A 22395-nucleotide genomic window follows, 5' to 3' on the forward strand; every position below is an offset into this window, starting at 1 on the left:
TGTGGTTACAGTCAGAGTACAAAGAGTCACAGAGTGCGGGCACAGGTAGAGAGAGGGAGCCCAGAATCAGAGTGTGTGGGTACAGACAAACAGATTTCCCAGAGTCAGCGAGTTCGGCTCAAGGCAGAGAGAGAGCCCAGAATCAGAGTGTGTGGGTACAGGCTGACAGAGTTCCCAAAGTCAGAGAGTGTGGGTACAGGCAGAGAGCGTGACCAGAGTTGGAGTTTGCGGGTACAGACAGAGACAGAGCCCAGAGTCAGAGTGTGTGGGTACAGTCAGAGTACAAAGAGACAGAGAGTGTGGACGCGGGCAGAGAGAGATCCCAGAGTCAGAGAGTGCCGGTACAGGAAGAAAGTGTGCCCAGAGTCAGAGAGTGCATGTACAGGCAGAGAGAGTGTCCAGAGTCAGAGACTGTGACATGGGCAAAGGATGAGTCCAGTTCAGAGAGTGCAGGGATCAGATGAGAGGGAACCCAGAATCAGACATTGTGCGCTCAGGCAGAGTGCCCAGAATCAGAGACTGCTGATACAGGCAGGGAGAGTGCCCAGAGTCAGAGTGTGTGGACACATGCAAAGAGAGATCCCAGAGACTGAGAGTGTGCGTACAGGCAGAAAGAGTGCCCAGAGACAGAGTGTGTGGACGCAAGCAGAAAGAGTGCCCAGAGTCAGATAGTGCGGGTAGAGGCAGAGAGTGTGTCCAGAGTCAGAGTATGCGGGTACAGGCAGAGTACACAGTGTCAGACAGTGCGGGTACAGGCATTGAGAGTACCTCGAGTCAGAGTGTGTGGGTACAGTCAGAGTACAAGGAGTCACAGAGTGCGGGTACAGGCAGAGAGACTGCCCAGAGTCAAAGTGAGGGTACAGGCAGAGATTGAGCTGAGAGTCCGTAAGTGAGCATACAGGCAGAGAGGGTGTCCAGAGTCAGAGAATGTGGGCAAAGGCAGGGAGAAAGAGCGCAGAGTCAAAGAGTGCGCAAAGAGCCAGGGAGAGTACCCAGAGTTCAACAGTGCTGGTACAGGCAGAGCGAGCCCAGAGTCAGATAGTGTGGGTAAAAGCAGAGCGAAAGAGCACAGAGTCAGAGAATGTGGGTAGAGGCAGAGAATGCCCAGAGTCAGAGATCATGGACACGGGCAAAGGGTGAGTCCAGAGTCAGAGAGTGCAGGGACCGGATGAGAGGGAGCCAAAAATCAGACAGTGTGGGCACAGGCAGAGGGCCCAGACTCAGAGAGTACTGATACAGGCAAAGAGTGTGCCAAAAGTCAGAGTGTGTGGACACAGGCAGAGAGAGTGCCCAGAGTCATAAAGTGAGGGTACAGGCAGAGATTGAGCCGAGAGTCAGTAAGTGAGCATACAGGCAGAGAGAGTGCCCAGGGTCAGAGAATGTGGTTACAGTCAGAGACATTGCTCAGAGTCAGAGAGTGTTGATAGAGGCAGAGAGAGAGCCCAGGGTCTGAGAGTGTGGGTAGAGGCAGAGAGAGAGCCCAGAGTCAGAGAGTGCAGGTACAGGCAGAGAGAGTTCCATTGTCAGAGCGTGCAGTTACAGGCAGAGTGCCCAGAGTCGGAGAGTGCGGGTACAGGCAGAGAGAGAGAGCCCTGAGTCAGAGAGTGTGTGTACAGGCAGAGAGAGAGAACACTGAATCAGCGTGTGTGGGTACTGTCAGATTACAAAGAGTCAGAGAGTGTGGACGCGGGCAGAGAGAGATCCCAGAGCCAGAGAATGCGTGTACTGGCAGAGAGAGTTCCCAGAGTCAGAGCGTGCAAGTACAGGCAGAGAGCGTGCACGGAGTTAGAGAATTTGTGTACAGGCAGAGAGAAAGAGCGCAGAGTCAGTAAGTGTCAGAAGTGCCAGAGAGAGTACCCAGAGTTCAACAGTGCGGGTACAAGCAGAGTGAGAGCCCAGAGTCAGAATGTGTGGGTACAGAAAGAGAGAGAGCCCAGAGTCAGAGAATGCTGGTACAGGCAGAGAGAGTGCTCAGAGGCAGTGTGTGATGGTACAGGCAGAGAGAGAGAGCCCAGTATCAGAGATTGTGGACAGGGGCAAAGGGTGAGTCCAGAGTCAGATAGTGCAGGGACCGGATGAGATGGAGCCCAGAGGCAGACAGTGTGGGCACAGGCAGAGTGCCCAGACTCAGAGAGTGCTGATACAGGCACAGAAAGTGCCCATGTCAGAGTGTGTGCATACAGGCAGAGAGCGAGCCCAGAGTCAGAGTGTCTGGCTATAGGCAAAGAGGGTGCCCAGAGTCAAAGTACGAGTACAGGCAAAGAGAGTTCCATTGTCAGAGTGTGCTGGTACAGGCAGAGTTCCCAGAGTCGGAGAGTGTGGGTACAGGCAGAGAGGAACCACATAGTCAGAGACTGTGGTTAGAGACAGAGTGCCCAGAGTCAGAGAGTGTGGGTACAGGCAGAGACAGAGCCCAGAGTCAGAGTGTGTGGGCACAGTCAGATTACAAAGAGACAGAGTGTGTGGATGTGGGCAGAGAGAGATCCCAGAGTCAGAGAGTGCAGGTACAGGCAGAGAGCGAGCCCAGAGTCAGAGTGTGTGGGTACAGGCAGACATAGTTCCCAGAGTCAAAGAGAGCGGGTACAGGCAGAGAGAGAGAGCACAGAATCGGAGTGTTTGGGTACAGGCTGACAGATTTCCCAGAGTCAGAGATTGTGGGCACAGGCAGAGAGACTGCCTGGAGTCTGAGACTGTGGACAAGATCAAAGGGTGAGTCCAGTGTCAGAGAGTGCAGGGACCGGATGAGAGGGAGCCCAGAGTCAGACAGTGTGGGCTCAGGCAGAGTGCCCAGACTCAGAGAGTGCTGATACAGGCAGAGAGAGTGCCCAGAGTCAGTGTGTGTGGACACATGCAGAGTGAGAGCCCAGAGACAGAGAGTGCGGATACAGGCAGAGTGCCCAGAGTCAGAGTGTGTGGACACAGGCAGAAAGAGTGCCCAGAGTCAGAGAGTGTGGGTAGAGGCAGAGAGAGTGCCCAGAGTCAGAGTGTGCATGTACAAGCAGAGTACACAGAGTCAGAGGGCAGTTACAGGCATTGAGAGTGCCTCGAGTCAGAGTGTGTGGGTACAGTCAGAGTACAAAGAGTCACAGAGTGCGGGTACAGGCAGAGAGACTGCCCAGAGTCATAAAGTGAGGGTACAGGCAGAGATTGAGCTGAGAGTCAGTAAGTAAGCATACAGGCAGAGAGGGTGTCCAGAGTCAGAGAATGTGGGTACAGGCAGGGAGAAAGAGCACAGAGTCAGAGAGTGTGCGAAGAGCCAGAGAGAGTACCCAGAGTTCAACAGTGCTGGTACAGGCAGAGCGAACCCAGAGTCAGACAGTACAGGTACAAGCAGAGCGAGAGAGCACAGAGTCAGAGAGTGTGGGTAGAGGCAGAGAGTGCCCAGAGTCAGAGATCATGGACACGGGCAAAGGGTGAGTCCAGAGTCAGAGAGTGCAGGGACCGGATGAGAGGGAGCCAAAAATCAGACCGTGTGGACACAGGCAGAGAGAGAACCCAGAGTCAGAGAGTGTGGGTACAGGCAGAGAGAGTGCCCAGAGTCAGAGTGTGTGGTTACAGTCAGAGACATTGTTCAGAGTCAGAGAGTGTTAGTAGAGGCAGAGAGAGAGCCCAGGGTCAGAGAGTGTGGGTACAGGCAGAGAGAGTGCCCAGAGTCAGAGAGTGTGGTTACAGTCAGAGACATTGCTCAGAGTCAGAGAGTGCGGGTAGAGGCAGAGAGAGAGCCCAGAGTCAGAGAGTGTGGGCACAGGCAGAGAGAGAGAGCCCAGAATCAGAGAGTGCGGGTGCAGGCAGAGGGAGTTCCATTGTCAGAGCATGCGGTTACAGGCAGAGTGCCCAGATTCGGAGAGTGTGGGTACAGGCAGAGAGAGAGCCCAGAGTCAGAGAGTGTGGGTACAGGTAGAGAGAGTGCCCAGAGTCAGAGAGTGTGGTTACAGTCAGAGACATTGCTCAGAGTCAGAGAGTGCGGGTAGAGGCAGAGAGAGAGCCCAGAGTCAGAGAGTGTGGGCACAGGCAGAGAGAGAGAGCCCAGAATCAGAGAGTGCGGGTGCAGGCAGAGGGAGTTCCATTGTCAGAGCATGCGGTTACAGGCAGAGTGCCCAGATTCGGAGAGTGTGGGTACAGGCAGAGAGAGAGCCCAGAGTCAGAGAGTGTGGGTACAGGTAGAGAGAGTGCCCAGAGTCAGAGAGTGTGGTTACAGTCAGAGACATTGTTCAGAGTCAGAGAGTGTTGGTAGAGGCAGAGAGAGAGCCCAGGGTCAGAGAGTGTGGGTACAGGCAGAGAGAGTGCCCAGACTCAGAGAGTGTGGTTACAGTCAGAGACATTGCTCAGAGTCAGAGAGTGTTGGTAGAGGCAGAGAGAGAGCCCAGGGTCTGAGAGTGTGGGTAGAGGCAGAGAGAGAGCCCAGAGTCAGAGAGTGCGGGCACATGCAGAGAGAGAGCCCAGAATCAGAGAGTGCGGGTACAGGCAGAGGGAGTTCCATTGTCAGAGCATGCGGTTACAGGCAGAGTGCCCAGTGTCGGAGAGTGTGGGTACAGGCAGAGAGAGAGAGCCCAGAGTCAGAGAGTGCGTGTACAGGCAGAGAGAGAGAACAGTATCAGTATGTGTGGGTACTGTCAGATTACAAAGAGTCAGAGAGTGTGGACGCGGGCAGAGAGAGATCCCAGAGTCGGAGAGTGCGTGTACTGGCAGAGAACGTGCCCAGAGTCAGAGAGTGCAAGTACAGGCAGAGAGAGTGTCCAGATTCAGAGAATTTGTCTACAGGCAGAGAGAAAGAGCGCAGAGTCAGAGAGTGCGGGAAGTGCCAGAGTGAGTACCCAGAGTTCAACAGTGTGGGTACAGGCAGAGTGAGAGCCCAGAGTCAGAGTGTGTGGGTACAGACAGAGAGAGAGCCCAGAGTCAGAGAATGCTGGTATAGGCAGAGAGGGAGCATAGAGTCATAGAGTGTGGGTACAGGCAGAGAGAGTGCTCAGAGGCAGTGTGTGATGGTACAGGCAGAGAGAGAGCCCAGTGTCAGAGATTGTGGACAGGGGCAAAGGGTGAGTCCAGAGTCAGATAGTGCAGGGACCGGATGAGAGGGAGCCCAGAGGCAGACAGTGTGGGCACAGGCAGAGTGCCCAGACTCAGAGAGTGCTGATACAGGCACAGAGAGTGCCCAAAGTCAGAGTGTATGGATACAGGCAGAGAGGGAGCCCAGAGTCAAAGTGCGGGTACAGGCAGAGAGAGTTCTGTTGTCAGAGTGTGCTGGTACAGGTAGAGTTCCCAGAGTTGGAGAGTGTGGGTACAGGCAGAGAGAAACCACATAGTCAGAGACTGTGGTTAGAGACAGAGTGCCCAGAGTCAGAGAGTGTGGGTACAGGCAGAGTCAGAGCCTAGAGTCAGAATGTGTGGGCACAGTCAGATTACAAAGAGACAGAGTGTGTGGACGCGGGCAGAGAGAGATCCCAGAGTCAGAGAGTGCAGGTACAGGCAGAGAGCGAGCCCAGAGTCAGAGTGTGTGGGTACAGGCAGACATTGTTCCCAGAGTCAAAGAGTGCGGGTACAGGCAGAGAGAGTGCCCAGAGTCAGAGAATGTAGGTAGAGGCAGAGAGAGAGCACAGAATCGGAGTGTTTGGGTACAGGCTGACAGATTTCCCAGAGTCAGAGAGTGTGGGCACAGGCAGAGAGACTGCCTGGAGTCCGAGACTGTGGACAAGATCAAAGGGTGAGTCCAGTGTCAGAGAGTGCAGGGACCGGATGAGAGGGAGCCCAGAGTCAGACAGTGTGGGCTCAGGCAGAGCGCCCAGACTCAGAGAGTGCTGATACAGGTAGAGAGAGTGCCCAGAGTCAGAGATTGTATGTACAGGCAGAGAGAGAGAACACAGAATCAGCATGTGTGGGTACTGTCAGATTACAAAGAGTCAGAGATTGTGGACGCGGGCAGAGAGAGATCCCAGAGTCAGAGAGTGTGTGTACTGGCAGAGAGAGTGTCCAGAATCAGAGAATGTTTCTACAGGCAGAGAGAAAGAGCGCAGAGTCAGAGAGTGCGGGAAGTGCCAGAGAGTGTACCCAGAGTTCAACAGTGTGGGTACAGGCAGAGTGAGAGCCCAGAGTCAGAATGTGTGGGTACAGACAGAGAGAGAGCCCAGAGTCAGAGAATGCTGGTACAGGCAGAGAGGGAGCATAGAGTCATAGAGTGTGGGTACAGGCAGAGACCGTGCTCAGAGGCAGTGAGTGATGGTACAGGCAGAGAGAGAGCCCAGTGTCAGAAATTGCAGACAGGGGCAAAGGGTGAGTCCAGAGTCAGATAGTGCAGGGACCGGATGAGAGGGAGCACAGAGGGCAACAGTGTTAGCATTGGCAGAGTGCCCAGACTCAGAGAGTGCTGATACAGGCACAGAGAGTGCCCAGAGTCAGAGTGTGTGGATAGAGGCAGAGAGTGAGCCCAGAATCAGAGTGTGCAGGTAAAGGCAGAGAGGGTGCCCAGAGTCAAAGTGCGGGTACAGGCAGAGAGTGCTCCATTGTCAGAGTGTGCTGGTACAGGCAGAGTTCACAGAGTCAGAGAGTGCAGGTACAGGCAGAGACAGAGCCCAGAGAAAGCGTGTGTGGGTACAGTCAGAGTACAAAGAGACAGAGTGTGTGGACGCAGGCAGAGAGAGATGGCAGAGTCAGAGAGTGCAGGTACAGGCAGAGAGAGTGCCCAGAGTCAGAGAGTGCGGGCATAGGCTGAGAGCGAGCCCAGAGTCAGAGTGTGTAGGTACAGTCAGAGTAGAAAGAGTCAGAGGGTGCGAGCACAGGCAGAGGGAGGGAGCCCAGAATCAAAGAGTGCGGGTACAGGCAGAGAGAGTGCCCAGAGTCAGAGAATGTGGACACGGGCAAAGGGTAAGTCCAGTATCAGAGAGCGCAGGGACCGGATGAGAGGGAGCCCAGATCAGACAGTGTGGCCTCAGGCAGAGCGCCCAGACTCAGAGAGTGCTGATACAGGCCAAGAGAGTGCCCAGAGTCAGTGTGTGTGGACACACGCAGAGAGAGAGCCCAGAGACAGATAGTGTGGGTACAGGCGGAGAGAGTGCCCAGAGTCAGAGTGTGTGGACACAGGCAGAAAGAGTGCCCAGATCAGAGAGTGCGGGTAGAGGCAGAGAGAGTGCCCAGAGACAGAATGTGTGTATACAGACAGAGTACACAGAGTCAGAGAGTGCGGGTACAGGCAGAGATCGAGCCGAGAGTCAGTAATTGAGCATACAGGCAGAGAGGGTGTCCAGAGTCAGAGAATGTTGGTACAGGCAGAGAGAAAGAGCACCGAGTCAGAGAGTGCGCAAAGAGCCAGAGTTCAATACTGCTGCGACAGTCAGACAGAGCCCAGAGTCAGACAGTGCAGGTACAGGCAGAGAGAGAGAGAGAGCACAGAGTCAGAGAGTGTGGGTAGAGGCAGAATGAGTGCCCACTGTCAGAGAGTGTGGACGCGGGCAGAGAGAGTGCCCCAAGTCAGAGAGTATGGTTACAGTCAGAGAGATTGCTCAGAGTCAGAGAGTGTGGGTACAAGCAGAGAGAGAGCCCAGAGTCAGAGATTGCGGGTACAGGCAGAGACAGAGCCTAGAGACAGAGTGTGTGGGTACAGTCAGAGTACAAAGAGACAGAGAGTGTGGATGCGTGCAGAGAGAGATCCCAGAGTCAGAGTGCAGGTACAGGCAGAGAGAGAGCGCAGGGTCAGAGAGTGAGGGTACAGGCAGAGAGCGAGCCCAGAGTCAGAGATTGCGGGTACAGGCAGAGAGAGTGCCCTGAGTCAGAGATTGCAGGGGCAGTCAGAGAGAGTGCCTCGTGTCAGAACATTCGGGTACAGACAGCTAAAGAGCCCAGAGTCAGAGAGTGTGGTTACAGGTAGCATACACAGAGTGAGAGAGTGTTGATACGGGCAGAGAGAGATCACAGATTCAGAGACTGCGTGTAGAGGCAGAGTGCCCAGAGTCAGAAAGTGCGGGTATAGGCAGAGAGAGTGCCCCAAGTCAGACAGTGTGGGTAGAGGCAGAGAGAGAGCTCAGAGTCAGAGAGTGTGGGTACTGGCAGAGAGCCAGCCCATTGACAGAGTGTGCGGATACAGGCAGAGAGCCCAGATTCAGAAAGTGCGAGTACAGGCGGAGAGAGTACCCAGAGTCAGAGGAATTTGGACACGGGCAAAGGGTGAGTCCAGAGTCAAAGCGTGCAGGATGAGAGGGAGCTGAAAATCAGACAGTGTGGGCACAGGCAGAGTGCCCAGACTCAGAGAGTGCTGATACAGGCAAAGAGAGTGCCCAAAGTCAGATTGTGTGGACACAGGCAGAGAGAGAGCACAGAGTCAGTGAGTGTGGGTACAGGCAGAGAGAGTGCCCAGAGTCAGAGAGTGTGTGGTTACAGTCAGACAGATCGCTCAGAGTCAGAGAGTACGGGTACAGGCAGAGAGAGGGCCCAGAGGCAGAGTGCGGATACAGGCAGAGAGAGTTCCATTGTCAGAGCGTGGGGTTACAGGCAGAGTGCCCAGAGTCGGAGAGTGCGTGTACAAGCAGAGACAGAGCCCAGAGTCAGAGTATGTGGGCACAGTCAGAGTACAAAGAGACAGAGAGTGTGGACACGGGCAGAGAGAGATCCCAGAGTCAGAGAGTGCCGGTACAGGCAGAAAGAGTGCCCAGAGTCAGAGCGCGCGTGTACAGGCAGAGAGAGAGACCAGAGTCAGAGTATGTGGGTACAGTCAGAGTACAAATAGACAGAGAGTGTGGGCACAGCCAGAGAGAGGGAGCCCAGAATCAGAGTGTGTGGGTAATTGAAGACAGAGTTCCCAGAGTCAGAGAGTTCAGGTACAGGCAGACAGAGTGCCCAGAGTCAGAGAGTGTGGGTATGGGCAGAGAGCGTGCCCAGAATCAGACTGTTTGGTTACAGGCTGTCAGAGTTACCAGAGGCAGAGAGCGTGGGTACAGGCAGAGAGAGTGCCCGGTTTCAGAGACTGTGGACACGGGCAAAGGGTGAGTTCAGTGTCAGAGAGTGCAGGGACCGGATGTGAGGGAGCACACAGTCAGACAGAGTGGGCTCAGGCAGAGTGCCCAGACCCAAAGAGTGCTGATAAAGTCCGAGAGAGTGCCCAGAGTCAGTGTGTGTGGACATACGCAGAGAGCGAGCCAAGAGACAGAGAGTGCGGATACAGAGAGAGAGAGTACCCAGAATCAGAGTGTGTGGACACTGGCAGAAAGAGTGCCCAGAGTCAGGGAGTGCGGGTAGAGGCAGAGAGAGTGCCCAGAGTCAGAATGTGCATTACATGCAGAGTACACAGAGTCAAAGAGTGAGGTACAGGCAGAGAGATTGCCCAGAGTCAAAAAGTGAGGATACAGGCAGAGATTGAGCCGAGAGTCAGTAAATGAGCATACAGGCAGAGAGGGTGTCCAGAGTCAGAGAATGTGGGTACAGTCAGAGAGTAAGAGCACAGAGTCAGACAGTGCGTGAAGAGCCAGTGAGAGTACCCAGAGTCCAACAGTGCTGGTACAGTCAGAGAGAGCCCTGAGTCAGACAGTGTGGGTACAGGCAGAGAGAGGGAGCCCAGAATCAGTGGGTGTGGGTACAGGCAGACAGAGTTCCCAGAGTCAGAGAGTGCGGGTTGAGGCAGAGAGAATGCCCAGAGTCAGAGAATGTGGGTACAGGGAGAGAGAGAGAGCCCAGAATCAGAGTGTGTGGGTACAGGCCGACAGAGTTTCCAGAGTCAGAGAGTGCACGTACAAGCAGACAGAGAGCCCAGAGTCAGAGAATGCGGTTAGAGGCAGAATGCCAAGAGTCAGAAACTGCGGGTGCAGGCAGAGAGAGTGCCCAGAGTCAGAGATTCTGGGTACAGGCATAGACAGCACCCAGAGTCAGAGATCATGGACGCGGGCAAAGGGTGAGTCCAGAGTCAGAGAGTGCAGGGATTGGATGAGAGGGAGCCCAGAATCAGTGTGTGTGGGTACAGGCCGACAGAGTTCCCAGAGTCAAAGAGTGCGGGCACAGGCGGAGAGAGTGTCCAGAGTCAGAGAATGTGGGTAGAGGCAGAGAGAGAGCCCAGAATCAGACTGTTTGGGTACAGGCAGACAGAGTTCCCAGAGTCAGAGAGTGCGGGTTGAGGCAGAGAGAATGCCCAGAGTCAGAGAATGTGGGTACAGGGAGAGAGAGAGAGCCCAGAATCAGAGTGTGTGGGTACAGGCCGACAGAGTTTCCAGAGTCAGAGAGTGCACGTACAAGCAGACAGAGAGCCCAGAGTCAGAGAATGCGGTTAGAGGCAGAATGCCAAGAGTCAGAAACTGCGGGTGCAGGCAGAGAGAGTGCCCAGAGTCAGAGATTCTGGGTACAGGCATAGACAGCACCCAGAGTCAGAGATCATGGACGCGGGCAAAGGGTGAGTCCAGAGTCAGAGAGTGCAGGGATTGGATGAGAGGGAGCCCAGAATCAGTGTGTGTGGGTACAGGCCGACAGAGTTCCCAGAGTCAAAGAGTGCGGGCACAGGCGGAGAGAGTGTCCAGAGTCAGAGAATGTGGGTAGAGGCAGAGAGAGAGCCCAGAATCAGACTGTTTGGGTACAGGCTGACAGAGTTCCCAGAGTCAGAGAGTGTGGGTACAGGCAGAGAGTGTGCCTGGAGTCAGAGACTGTGGACACGGGCAAAGGGTGAGTCCAGTGTCAGAGAGTGCAGGGACCGGATGAGAAGGAGCCCAGAGTCAGACAATGTGGGCTCAGGCAGAGTGCCCAGACTCAGAGACTGCTGATACAGGTAGAGAAAGAGCCCAGAATCAGAGTGTGTGGGTACTGGCCGACAGCGTTCCCAGAGTCAGAGTGTGTGGGTACAGTCAGAGTACAAAGAGACAGGGAGTGTGGACGTGGGCAGAGAGAGATCCCAGAGTCAGAGATTGCAGGTACAGGCAGAGAGAGAGACCAGAGTCAGAGTGTGTGGGTACAGTCAGAGTACAAATAGTCAGAGAGTGAGGGCACAGCCGGAGGGAGGGAGCCCAGAATCAGAGTGTGTGGGTACAAGACGACAGAGTTCCCAGAGTCAAAGAGTGTTGGTACAGGCAGAGAGAGTGCCCGGAGTCAGAGACTGTGACACGGGCAAAGGATGATTCCAGTGTCAGAGGGTGCAGGGACCCAATGATAGGGAGCCCAGAGTCAGACAGTGTGGGCTCAGGCAGAGTGCCCAGACTCAGAGAGTGCTGATACAGGTAGAGAGAGTGCTCAGAGTCAGAGTGTGTGGACACACGCAGAGAGAGATCCCAGAGTCAGAGAGTGCGGGTAGAGGCAGAGAGTGTGCCCAGAGTCAGAGTATGTGGGTACAGGCAGAGAGAGTGCCCAGAGTCAGAGAATGTGGGTACAGGCAGAGTGATAGAGCGCAGAGTCAGAGAGTGCGTGAGGAGCCAGAGAGTGTACCCAGAGTTCAACAGTGCTGGAACAGTCAGAGAGAGGCCAGAGTCAGACAGTGCGGGTACAGGCAGAGAGAGAGACCAGAGTCAGAGATTGTGGGTAGAGGCAGTGAGAGTGCCCACTGTCAGAGAGTGCAGGTAGAGGCAGAGAGAGAGCCCAGAGTGAGAGAATGCGTGTAGAGGCAGAGAGAGTGCCCACTGACAGAGTGTGTGTGTGCAGGTAGTGAGCCCAGAGTCAGAGTGTGCGCGTACAGTCAGTGTACAAATATTCAGAGAGTGCGGGCACAGCTAGAGAGAGGGAGCCCAGAATCAGAGTGTGTTGCGACAGGCCAACAGCGTTCCCAGAGTCACAGAATGTGGGTACAGGCAGAGAGCATGACCAGAGTTGGAGTTTGCGGATACAGGCAGAGACAGAGCCCAAAGTCAGAGTGTGGGGGTACAGTCAGAGTACAAAGAGACAGGGAGTGTGGACACAGGCAGAGAGAGATCCCAGAGTCAGAGATTGCAGCTACAGGCAGAGAGAGAGACCAGAGTCAGAGTGTGTGGGTACAGTCAGAGTGAGAGCTCAGAGTCAGAAATGTGGGTACGGACAAAGACAGAGCCCAGAGTCAGAGAATGCTGGTACAGGCAGAGAGAGTGCTCAGAGTCAGAGAGTGCGGGTACAGGCTGAGAGCGAGCCCAGAGTCAGAGTGCTTGGTTACAGTCAGAGTACAAAGAGTCAGAGAGTGCAGGCACAGGCAGAGAGAGGGAGCCTAGAATCAGAGTTTGTGGGTACAGGCAGACATAGTTCCCAGAGTCAAAGATTGCGGGTGCAGGCAGAGAGAGTGCCCAGAGTCAGGGAATGTGGGTAGAGGCAGAGATAGAGCCCATAATCGGCGTGTTTTGGTACAGGCCAACAGAGTTCCCAGAGTCAGAGGGTGTGTGTACAGGCAGAGAGAGTGCCCGGAGTCAGAGACTGTGACACGGGCAAAGGATGATTCCAGTGTCAGAGAGTGCAGGGACCCGATGTTAGGGAGCCCAGAGTCAGACAGTGTGGGCTCAGGCAGAGTGTCCAGACTCAGAGACTGCTGATACAGATAGAGAGAGTGCCCAGAATCAGAGTGTGTGGGTACAGGCCGAAAGCGTTCCCAGAGTCAGAGAATGTGGATACAGGCAGAGAGCGTGACCAGAGTTGGGGTTTGCGGGTACAGGCAGAGACAGAGCCCAGAGTCAGAGTGTGTGGGTACAGTCAGAGTACAAAGAGACAGGGAGTGTGGATGCGGGCAGAGAGAGATCCCAGAGTCAGAGATTGCAGGTACAGGCAGAGAGAGAGAACAGAGTCAGAGAGTTTGGGTAGAGGCAGAGTGAGTGCCCAGAGAGAGAGTGTGCGTGTACAGGCAGAGTACACAGAGTCAGGGAGTGCTTGTGCAGGCAGAGAGAGTGCCCAGAGTCAGAAAGTGAGGGTACAGGCAGAGATCGAGCCGAGAGTCAGTAAGTGAGCATTGAGGCAGAGACGGTGTCCGAGGTCAGAGAATGTGGGTACAGGCAGTGAGAAAGAGCGCAGAGTCAGAGAGTGCGGGAAGTGCCAGAGAGAGTACCCAGAGTTCAACAGTGTGGGTACAGGCAGAGTGAGAGACCAGAGTCAGAAAGTGTGGGTACAGACAAAGAGAGAGCCCAGAGTCAGAGAATGCTGGTACAGGCCGAGAGGGAGCATAGAGTCAGAGAGTGTGTGTACAGGCAGAGAGAGTGCCCAGTGTCAGAGATTGTGGACAGGGGCAAAGGGTAAATCCAGAGTCAGATAGTACAGGGACCAGATGAGAGGGAGCCCAGAGGAAGTTAGTGTGGGCACAGGCAGAGTGTCCAGACTCAGAGAGTGCTGATACAGGCACAGAGTGTGCCCAGAGTCAGAGTGATTGGCTACAGGCAGAGAGGGTGCCCAGAGTCAAAGTACGGGTACAGGCAGAGAGAGTTGCGTTGTCAGAGTGTGCTGGTACAGGCAGAGTTCACAGAGTTGGAGAGTGCGGGTACAGGCAGAGAGAAAGCCCAGAGTCAGAGACTTTGGTTAGAGGCAGATTGCCCAGATTCAGAGAGTGCAGGTACATGCAGAGAGAGTGCCCAGAGTCAGAGAGTGTGGGCACAGGCAGAGAGAGGGAGCCCAGAATCAGAATGTGTGAGTACAGGCAGACAGTGTTCCCAGAGTCAATGGTACAGTCAGAGAGAGCCCAGAATCTGACAGTGAGGGTACAGGCAGAGAGAGAGAGCCAAGAGTCAGAGAGTGTGGGTCAAGGCAGAGAGAGTACTCACTGTCAGAATGTGCGGGTACGGGCATAGAGAAAGCCCAGAGTCACAGAGTGCAGGTACAGGCAGAGAGAGAGCCCAGAGTCAGGGATTGATGGTAGAGGCAAAGAGAGAGAGCCCAGAATCAGAGAGTGTAGGTACAGGCAGAGAGAGTGCCCAGAGTCAGAGAATGTGGGTACAGGCAGAGTGAAAGAGCACAGTCAGAGAGTGCGCGATGAGCCAGAGAGTGTACGCAGAGTTCAACAGTGTTGGAACAGTCAGAGAGAGGCCAGAGTCAGACAGTGCGGGTACAGGCAAAGAGAGAGAGAGCCAAAAGTCAGAGAGTGCGGGAACAGGCAGAGAGAGAGCCCAGAGTTAGAGAGTGCGGGTAGAGGCAGAGAGAGTGCCCACTGTCAGAGAGTGCGGGTGCAGGTAGAGAGAGTGCCCTGAGTCAGAGTGTGTGGGTACAGTTAGAGTACAAAGAGTCAGAGAGTGTGGGCACAGGCAGAGAGAGTGTGTGGAGTCAGAGAATGTGTGTACAGGCAGAGAGAAAGAGTGCAGAGTCAGAGAGTGCGGGCAGTGCCAGAGAGAGTACCCAGCGTTCAACAGTGCAGGTACAGGCAGAGTGAGAGCCCAGAGTCAGAAAGTGTGGGTACAGCCAAAGAGAGAGACCAGAGTCAGAGAATGCTGGTACAGGCAGAAAGGGAGCATAGAGTCAGAGAATGTGGGTACAGGCAGAGAGAGTGCTCAGAGGCAGTGAGTGATGGTACAGGCACAGAGAGTGCCCAGAGTCAGAGTGCGGGATACTGGCAGAGAGCGAGCCCAGAGTCAGAGTGTGTGGGTATAGGCAGAGATGGTGCCCAGAGTCAAAGTGTGGGTACAGGCAGAGAGAGTTCCGTTGTCAGAGTGTGCTGGTACAGGCAGAGTTCCCAGAGTCAGAGAGTCCAGGTACAGGCAGATACAGAGCTCAGAGACAGAGTGTGTGGGTACAGTCAGAGTACAAACAGACAGCATATGTGGACGCGTGCAGAGAGACATCCCAGAGTCAGAGAGTGCAGGTACAGGCAGAGCGAGTGCCCAGAGTCAGCGAGTGCAGGTATAGGCTGAGAGCGAGCCCAGAGTCAGAGTGCGTGGTTACAGTCAGAGTACAAAGAGTCAGAGAGTGTGGGCACAGGCAGAGAGAGGGAGCTTGGAATCAGAGTGTGTCGGTACAGTCAGACATAGTTTCCAGAGTCAAAGAGTGCGGGTACAGGCAGAGAGAGTGCCCAGAGTCAGGGAATGTGGGTAGAGGCAGAGATAGAGCCCATAATCGGCGTGTTTGGGTACAGCCTGACAGAGTTCCAAGAGTCAGAGAGTGTGGGTACAGGCAGAGAGTGTGCCCAGAGTCAGAGATTGCGGGTACAGGCAGAGACAGAGCCTAGAGTCAGAGTGTGTGGTTACAGTCAGAGTACAAAGAGACAGAGAGTGTGGACGCGGGCAGAGAGAGATCCCAGAATCAGAGAGTGCAGGTACAGGCTGACAGAGTTCCCAGAGTCAGAGAGTGTGGGAACAGGCAGAGAGAGTGCCCGGAGTCAGAGACTGTGGACACAGGCAAAGGGTGAGTTCAGTGTCAGAGAGTGCAACGACCGGATGAGAGGGAGCCCAGAGTCAGACAGTGTGGGCTCAGGCAGAGTGCCCAGACTCAGAGATTGCTGATACTGGCCGAGAGAGTGCCCAGAGTCACTGTGTGTGGACAGAGAGAGAGAGAGAGAGAGAGAGCCCAGAGACAGAGATTGTGGTTCCAGGCAGAAAGAATGCCCAGATTCAGAGTGTGTGGTCACTGGCAGAAAGAATGCCCAGAGTCAGAGAGTGTGGGCAGAGGCAGAGTGTGTGCACACAGACAGAGTGTGTGTGTACATGCAGAGTACACAGGGTCAGAGAGTGCGCATGCAGGCAGAGAGAGTGCCCAGAGTCAGAAAGTGAGGGTACAGGCAGAGATCGAGCCGAGAGTCAGTAAGTGAGCATAGAGGCAGAGACGGTGTCCGAGGTCAGAGAATGTGGGTACAGGCAGTGAGAAAGAACGCAGAGTCAGAGAGTGCAGGAAGTGCCAGAGAGAGTTCAACAGTGCGAGTATAGGCAGAGTGAGAGACCAGAGTCAGAAAGTGTGGGTACAGACAAAGAGAGGGCCCAGAGTCAGAGAATGCAGGTACAGGCAGAGAGAGAGCATAGAGTCAGAGAGTGTGGGTACAGGCAGAGAGAGTGCTCAGAGGCAGTGAATGATGGGTACAGGCAGAGAGAGATCCCAGTGTCAGAGATTGTGAAGGGGGGCAAAGTGTGAATCCAGAGTCAGGTAGTGCAGGGACCGGGTGAGAGGGAGCCCAGAGACAGACAGTGTGGGCACAGGCAGAGTGCCAGACTCAGAGAGTGCTGATACAGGCACAGAGAGTGCCCAGAGTCAGAGTGTGTGGGTACAGGCAGACAGAGTTCCCAGAGTAAGAGAGTGCGGGTCGAGGCAGAGGGAGTGCCCAGAGTAAGAGAATGTGGGTACAGGCAGAGAGAGAGCCCAGAATCAGAGTGTGTGTGTACAGGCCGACAGAGTTCCCAGAGTCAGAGAATGTGGGTACAGGCAGAGAGCATGACCAGAGTTGGAATTTGCAGGTACAGGCAGATAAAGAGCCCAGTGTCAGAGTGTGTGGGTACAGTCAGAGTACAAAGAGACAGGGAGTTTGGACGCGGGCAGAGAGAGAGACCAGAGTCAGTGTGTGTGGGTACAGTCAGAGTACAAATAGTCAGAGAGTGCAGGCACAGCCACAGAGAGGGAATCCAGAATCAGAATGTGTGGGTACAGGCAGACAGAGTTCCCAAGTCAGAGAGTGTGTGTACGGGCAGAGAAAGAGCCCAGAATCAGATTGTGTGGGTATAGGCCGACAGAGTTCCCAGAGTCAGAGAGTGTTGGTACAGGCAGAGAGTGCCCAGAGTCAGAGACTGCGACACGGGCAAAGGATGATTCCAGTGTCAGAGAGTGCAGGGACCCCATGACAGGGAGCCCAAAGTCAGACAGCGTGGGCTCAGGCAGACTGCCCAGACTCAGAGAACGCTGATACAGGTAGAGAGAGTGCTCAGAGTCCGAGTGTGTGGACACACGCAGAGAGAGATCCCAGAGAAAGAGAGTGCGCTTACAGCTAGAGAGAGTGCCCAGAGTGAGAGTGTGTGTGTACAGTCAGAATACAAAGAGACAGGGAGTTTGGACGCGGGCAGAGAGAGAGACCAGAGTCAGTGTGTGTGGGTACAGTCAGAGTACAAATAGTCAGAGAGTGCGGGCACAGCCACAGAGAGGGAATCCAGAATCAGAATGTGTGGGTACAGGCAGACAGAGTCCCCAAGTCAGAGAGTGTGTGTACAGGCAGAGAAAGAGCCCAGAATCAGAGTGTGTGAGTATAGGCTGACAGAGTTGCCAGAGTCAGAGAGTGTTGGTACAGGCAGAGAGTGCCCAGAGTCAGAGACTGCGACACGGGCAAAGAATAATTCCAGTGTCAGAGAGTGCAGGGACCCCATGACAGGGAGCCCAAAGTCAGACAGTGTGGGCTCAGGCAGACTGCCCAGACTCAGAGAATGCTGATACAGGTAGAGAGAGTGCTCGGAGTCAGAGTGTGTGGACACACGCAGAGAGAGATCCCAGAGAGAGAGAGTGCGCATACAGGCAGAGAGAGTGCCCAGAGTCAGAGTGTGTGGACATGAGAAGAAAGAGTGCCCAGAGTAAGAGAGTGCGGGTAGAGGCAGAGTGTGCCCAGAGTCAGAGTATGTGGGTACAGGCAGAGTGAATGCCCAGAGTCAGAGAATGTGGGTAAGGCAGAGTGAAAGAGCACAGAGTCAGAGAGTGCACAACGAGCCAGAGAGTGTACCCAGAGTTCAACAGTGCTGGAACAGTCAGAGAGAGGCCAGAGTCAGACAGTGCGGGTACAGGCAGAGAGAGAGAGCCCAGAGTCAAAGATTGTGCGTAGAGGCAGTGAGAATGCCCACTGTCAGACAGTGCAGGTAGAGGCAGAGAGAGTGGCCACTGTCAGAGAGTGTGGATGCAGGTAGAGAGTGAGCCCAGAGTCAGAGTGCGTGGGTACACTCAGAGTACAAATATTCAGATAGTGCGGACACAGGTAGAGGGAGGGAGCCCAGAATCAGAGTGTGTGGGTACAGGCAGACAGAGTTCCCAGAGTAAGAGAGTGTGGGTCGAGGCAGAAAGAACGCCCAGAGTCAGAGAATGTGGGTACAGGCAGAGAGAGAGCCCAGAATCAGAGTGTGTGGGTACAGGCCGAAAGCATTCCCAGAGTCAGAGAATGTGGGTACAGGCAGAGAGCGTGACCAGAGTTGGAGTTTGCGGGTACAAGCAGAGACAGAGCCCAGAGTCAGAGTGTGTGGGTACAGTCAGAGTACAAAGAGACAGGGAGTGTGGATGTGGGCAGAGAGAGATCCCAGAGTCAGAGATTGCAGGTACAGGCAGAGAGAGAGAACAGAGTCAGAGAGTTTGGGTAGAGGCAGAGTGAGTGCCCAGAGAGAGAGTGTGCGTGTACAGGCAGAGTACACAGAGTCAGCGAGTGCTTGTGCAGGCAGAGAGAGTGCCCAGAGTCAGAAAGTGAGGGTACAGGCAGAGATCGAGCTGAGAGTCAGTAAGTGAGCATAGAGGCAGAGACGGTGTCCGAGGTCAGAGAATGTGGGTACAGGCAGTGAGAAAGAGTGCAGAGTCAGAGAGTGCGGGAAGTGCCAGAGAGAGTACCCAGAGTTCAACAGTGTGGGTACAGGCAGAGTGAGAGACCAGAGTCAGAAAGTGTGGGTACAGACAAAGAGAGAGCCCAGAGTCAGAGAATGCTGGTACAGGCAGAGAGGGAGCATAGAGTCAGAGAGTGTGTGTACAGGCAGAGAGAGTGCCCAGTGTCAGAGATTGTGGACAGGGGCAAAGGGTGAATCCAGAGTCAGATAGTGCAGGGACTGGATGAGAGGGAGCCCAGAGGAAGTCAGTGTGGGCACAGGCAGAGTGCCCAGACTCAGAGAGTGCTTATACAGACACAGAGAGTGCCCAGAGTCAGAATGTGTGGATACAGGCAGAGAGTGAGCCCAGAGTCAGAGTGTCTGGCTATAGGCAGAGAGGGTGCCCAGAGTCAAAGTACGGGTACAGGCAGAGAGAGTTGCATTGTCAGAGTGTGCTAGTACAGGCAGAGTTCACAGAGTTGGAGAGTGCGGGTGCAGGCAGAGAGAAAGCCCAGAGCCAGAGACTTTGGTTAGAGGCAGATTGCCCAGACTCAGAGAATGCAGGTACAGGCAGAGAGAGTGCCCAGAGTCAGAGTGTGCGGGTACACGCTGAGAGTGAGCCCAGAGTCAGAGTGTGTGGGTACAGTCAGAGTAGAAAGAGTCAGAGTGCGGGCACAGGCAGAGAGAGGGAACCCAGAATCAGAATGTATGAGCACAGGCAGACAGTGTTCCCAGAGTCAATGGTACAGTCAGAGAGAACCCAGAATCTGACAGTGCAGGTACAGGCAGCGAGAGAGAGCCAAGAGTCAGAGAGTGTGGTTCAAGGCAGAGAGAGTACTCACTATCAGAGTGTGCGGGTACAGGCATAGAGAATGCCCAGAGTCACAGAGTGTGGTACAGGCAGAGAGAGTGCCCAGAGTCAGTGTGTGTGGTTACAGGCTGTGACAGAGCACAGAGTCAGAGTGTGTGGGTGCAGTCAGAGTACAAAGAGACATAGAGTGTGGTTGCGGGCAGAGAGAGGTCCCAGAGTTAGAGAGTGTGGGTACAGGCAGAGCGAGTGCCCAGAGTCAGAGAGCGTGGTTACAGTCAGAGAGATTGCTCAGAGTCAGAGAGTGCAGGAAGAGGCAGAGATAGAGGCCAGGGTCAGAGACTGCAGGTAGAGGCAGAGAGCAAGCCCAGAGTCAGAGAGTGCGGGTACAGGCAGAGAGAGTTCCATTGTCAGAGCATGCGGGTACAGTCTGAGTGCCCAGAGTCGGAGAGTGTGGACGCGGGCAGAGAGAGAGCCCAGAGTCAGAGAGTGTGTGCACTGGCAGAGAGAGTGCCCAGAGTCAGAGAGTGCAGGTACAGGCAACGAGTGTCCGGTGTCTGAGAATGTGTGTACAGGCAAAGAAGAAGAGTGCAGAGTCAGAGAGTGCGTGAAGAGCCAGAGAAAGTACCCAGAGTTCAACAGTGCAGGTACAGGCAGAGTGAGTGCCCAGAGACAGAGTTTGCGGGTACAGGCTGAGACAGAGCACAGAGTCAGAGTGTGTGGGTACAGTCAGAGTACAAAGAGACAGAGAGTGTGGTTGCGGGCAGAGAGAGATCCCAGAGTCAGAGAGTGCAGGTACGGACAGAGAGAGAGCCCAGATTCAGAGAGTGTGGGTACAGGCAGAGAGAGAGCATAGAGTCAGAGATTGTGGGTACAGGCAGAGAGAGTGCTCAGAGGCAGTGAATGATAGTACAGGTGGAGAGAGAGGCCAGTGTCAGAGATTGTGGACATGGACAAAGTGTGAGACCAGAGTAGATAGTGCAGGGACCGGATGAGAGGGAGCCCACAGGCAGACAGTGTGTGCACAGGCAGAGCGCCCAGACTCACAGAGTCCTGATACAGGCACAGACAGTGCCCAGAGTCAGAGTCTGTGGACACAGGCAGAGAGCGAGCCCAGAGACAGAGAGTGCTGGTATAGTCGGAGAGATCTGCGAGTCAGAATGTGTGGGCACAGGAAGAAAGAGTGCCCGTAGTCAGAGAGTGCGGATAGATGCAGAGAGAGTGCCCAGAGTCAGAGTGTGTGGGTACAGGCAGAGTACACAGAGTCAGAGACTGCGGGTACAGGCCCAGAGAGTGCCCAGTGTCAGTGATCGCAGGTTCAGGCAGAGAGAGAGACCAGAGTCAGAGACTGCGGTTACAAGCAGAATACACAGAGTCCTAAGTATAGACCTGGGCAGAGAGAGATCCCAGAGTCAGAGAGTACTGGTACAGGCAGTGAGAGAGAGCCAAGAGTTAGAGTGTGTGGGTACAGTCAGAGTAAAAGAGTCAGAGAGTGTGGGGACAGTCAGAGAGAGGGAGCCAAGAAGTAGAGTGTGTGGGTACATGCCGACAGAGTTCCCAGAGTCAGAGAGTGTGGGTACAGGCAGAGAGCGTGCCCGGAGTCAGAGTTTGCAGGTACAGGCAGAGACAGAGCCCAGAGTCCGACTGTGTGGGTACAGTCAGAGTACAAAGAGACAGAGAGTGTGGATGCGGACAGAGAGAGATCCCAGAGTCAGAGAGTGAAGGTACAGACAGAAACTGTGCCCAGAGTCAGACAGTGTGGGTACAGGCAGAGTACAAAGAGTCAGAGAGTGTGTGTACAGGCAGAGAGAGTTCCATTTTTAGAGCGTGCGGTTACAAGCAGAGTGCCCAGAGACGGAGAGTCGGGCTACAGGCACAGAGAGAGCCCATAGACAGATAGTGCGGGTTCCGGCAGAGAGACAGAGCCCAGTTCAGAGAGTGCAGTTAGAGGCAGAGAGAGAGAGCCCAGAGTCAGAGAGTGCGGGTAGAGATAGAGATAGTGCCCAGAGTCGGAGAGTGCGGGTACAGGCAGAGAGAGTGCCCAGAATCAGAGTTTGTGTGTACACGCCGACAGAGTTCCCAGAGTCAGAGTTTGTGGGTACAGTCAGAGTACAAACAGTCAGCCAGTGTGGACGTGGGCAGAGAGAGATCCCAGATTCAGAGATTGCAGGTACAGGTAGAGAGAGTGTGCGGAGTCAGACAATATGTGTACAGGCAGAGAGAAAGAGCACAAAGTCAGTGAGTGCGGGAAGAGCAAGAAGGAGTACCCAGAGTTCAACAGTGCGGGTAAAGGCAGAGAGAGAGCCCAGAGTCAGAAAGTATGGGTACAGACAGAGAGAGACCTCAGTCAGAAAGTGTGGGTACAGGCAGAGAGAGAGCATAGAGGCAGAGAGAGTGCTCAGAGGCAGTGAGTGATGGTACAGGCAGAGAGAGAGCCCACTGTCAGAGATTGTGGACAGGGGCAAAGTGTGAGTCCAGAGTCAGATAGTGCAGGGACTGGATAAGAAGGAGCCCAGAGGCAGACAGTGTGGACACAGGCAGAGTGCTCAGAGTCAGAGAGTGCAATTAGTCAGAAAGTGTGCTCAGAGTCAGAGAGTGTGGGTAGAGGCAGAGAGAGAGCCCAGTTCAGAGAGTGCAGGTAGAGGCAGAGAGAGAGTCCAGAGTCAGAGAGTGCAATTACAGTCAGAGCATGTGCTCAGGGTCAGAGAGTGTGGGTAGAGGCAGAGAGAGAGCCCAGAGTCAGAGAGCATGGGTAGAGAAAGAGATGGTGCCCAGAGTTGCAGAGTGCGGGTACAGGCAGAGAGAGTGCCCAGAATCAGAGTGTGTGGGTACACGCCAACAGAGTTCCCTGAGTAAAAGAGTGTGGGTACAGGCAGAGAGCGTGCCCAGAATCAGAGTTTGCGGGTACAGGCAGAGACATAGCCCAGAGTCAGAGTGTGTGGGTACAGTCAGAGTACAAGAGACAGAGAGTGTGGACGTGGGCAGAGAGAGATCCCAGAGTCAGAGAGTGAAGGTATAGACAGAAACAGTGCCCAGAGTCAGAGAGTGCATGAACAGGCAGAGTACAAAGAGTCAGAGAGTGCTGATACAGGCAGAGAGAGTTCCATTTTTAGACCATGCAGTTACCGACAGAGTGCCCAGAGACGGAGAGTCCGGCTACAGGCAGAGAGAGAGCCCAGAGTCAGAGATTTTGGGTACAGGCAGAGACATAGCCCAGAATCAGAGTTTGTGGGTACA

The sequence above is a fragment of the Carcharodon carcharias genome, chromosome 13 (assembly GCF_017639515.1).
Source record: "Carcharodon carcharias isolate sCarCar2 chromosome 13, sCarCar2.pri, whole genome shotgun sequence".
Taxonomy (NCBI): domain Eukaryota; kingdom Metazoa; phylum Chordata; class Chondrichthyes; order Lamniformes; family Lamnidae; genus Carcharodon; species Carcharodon carcharias.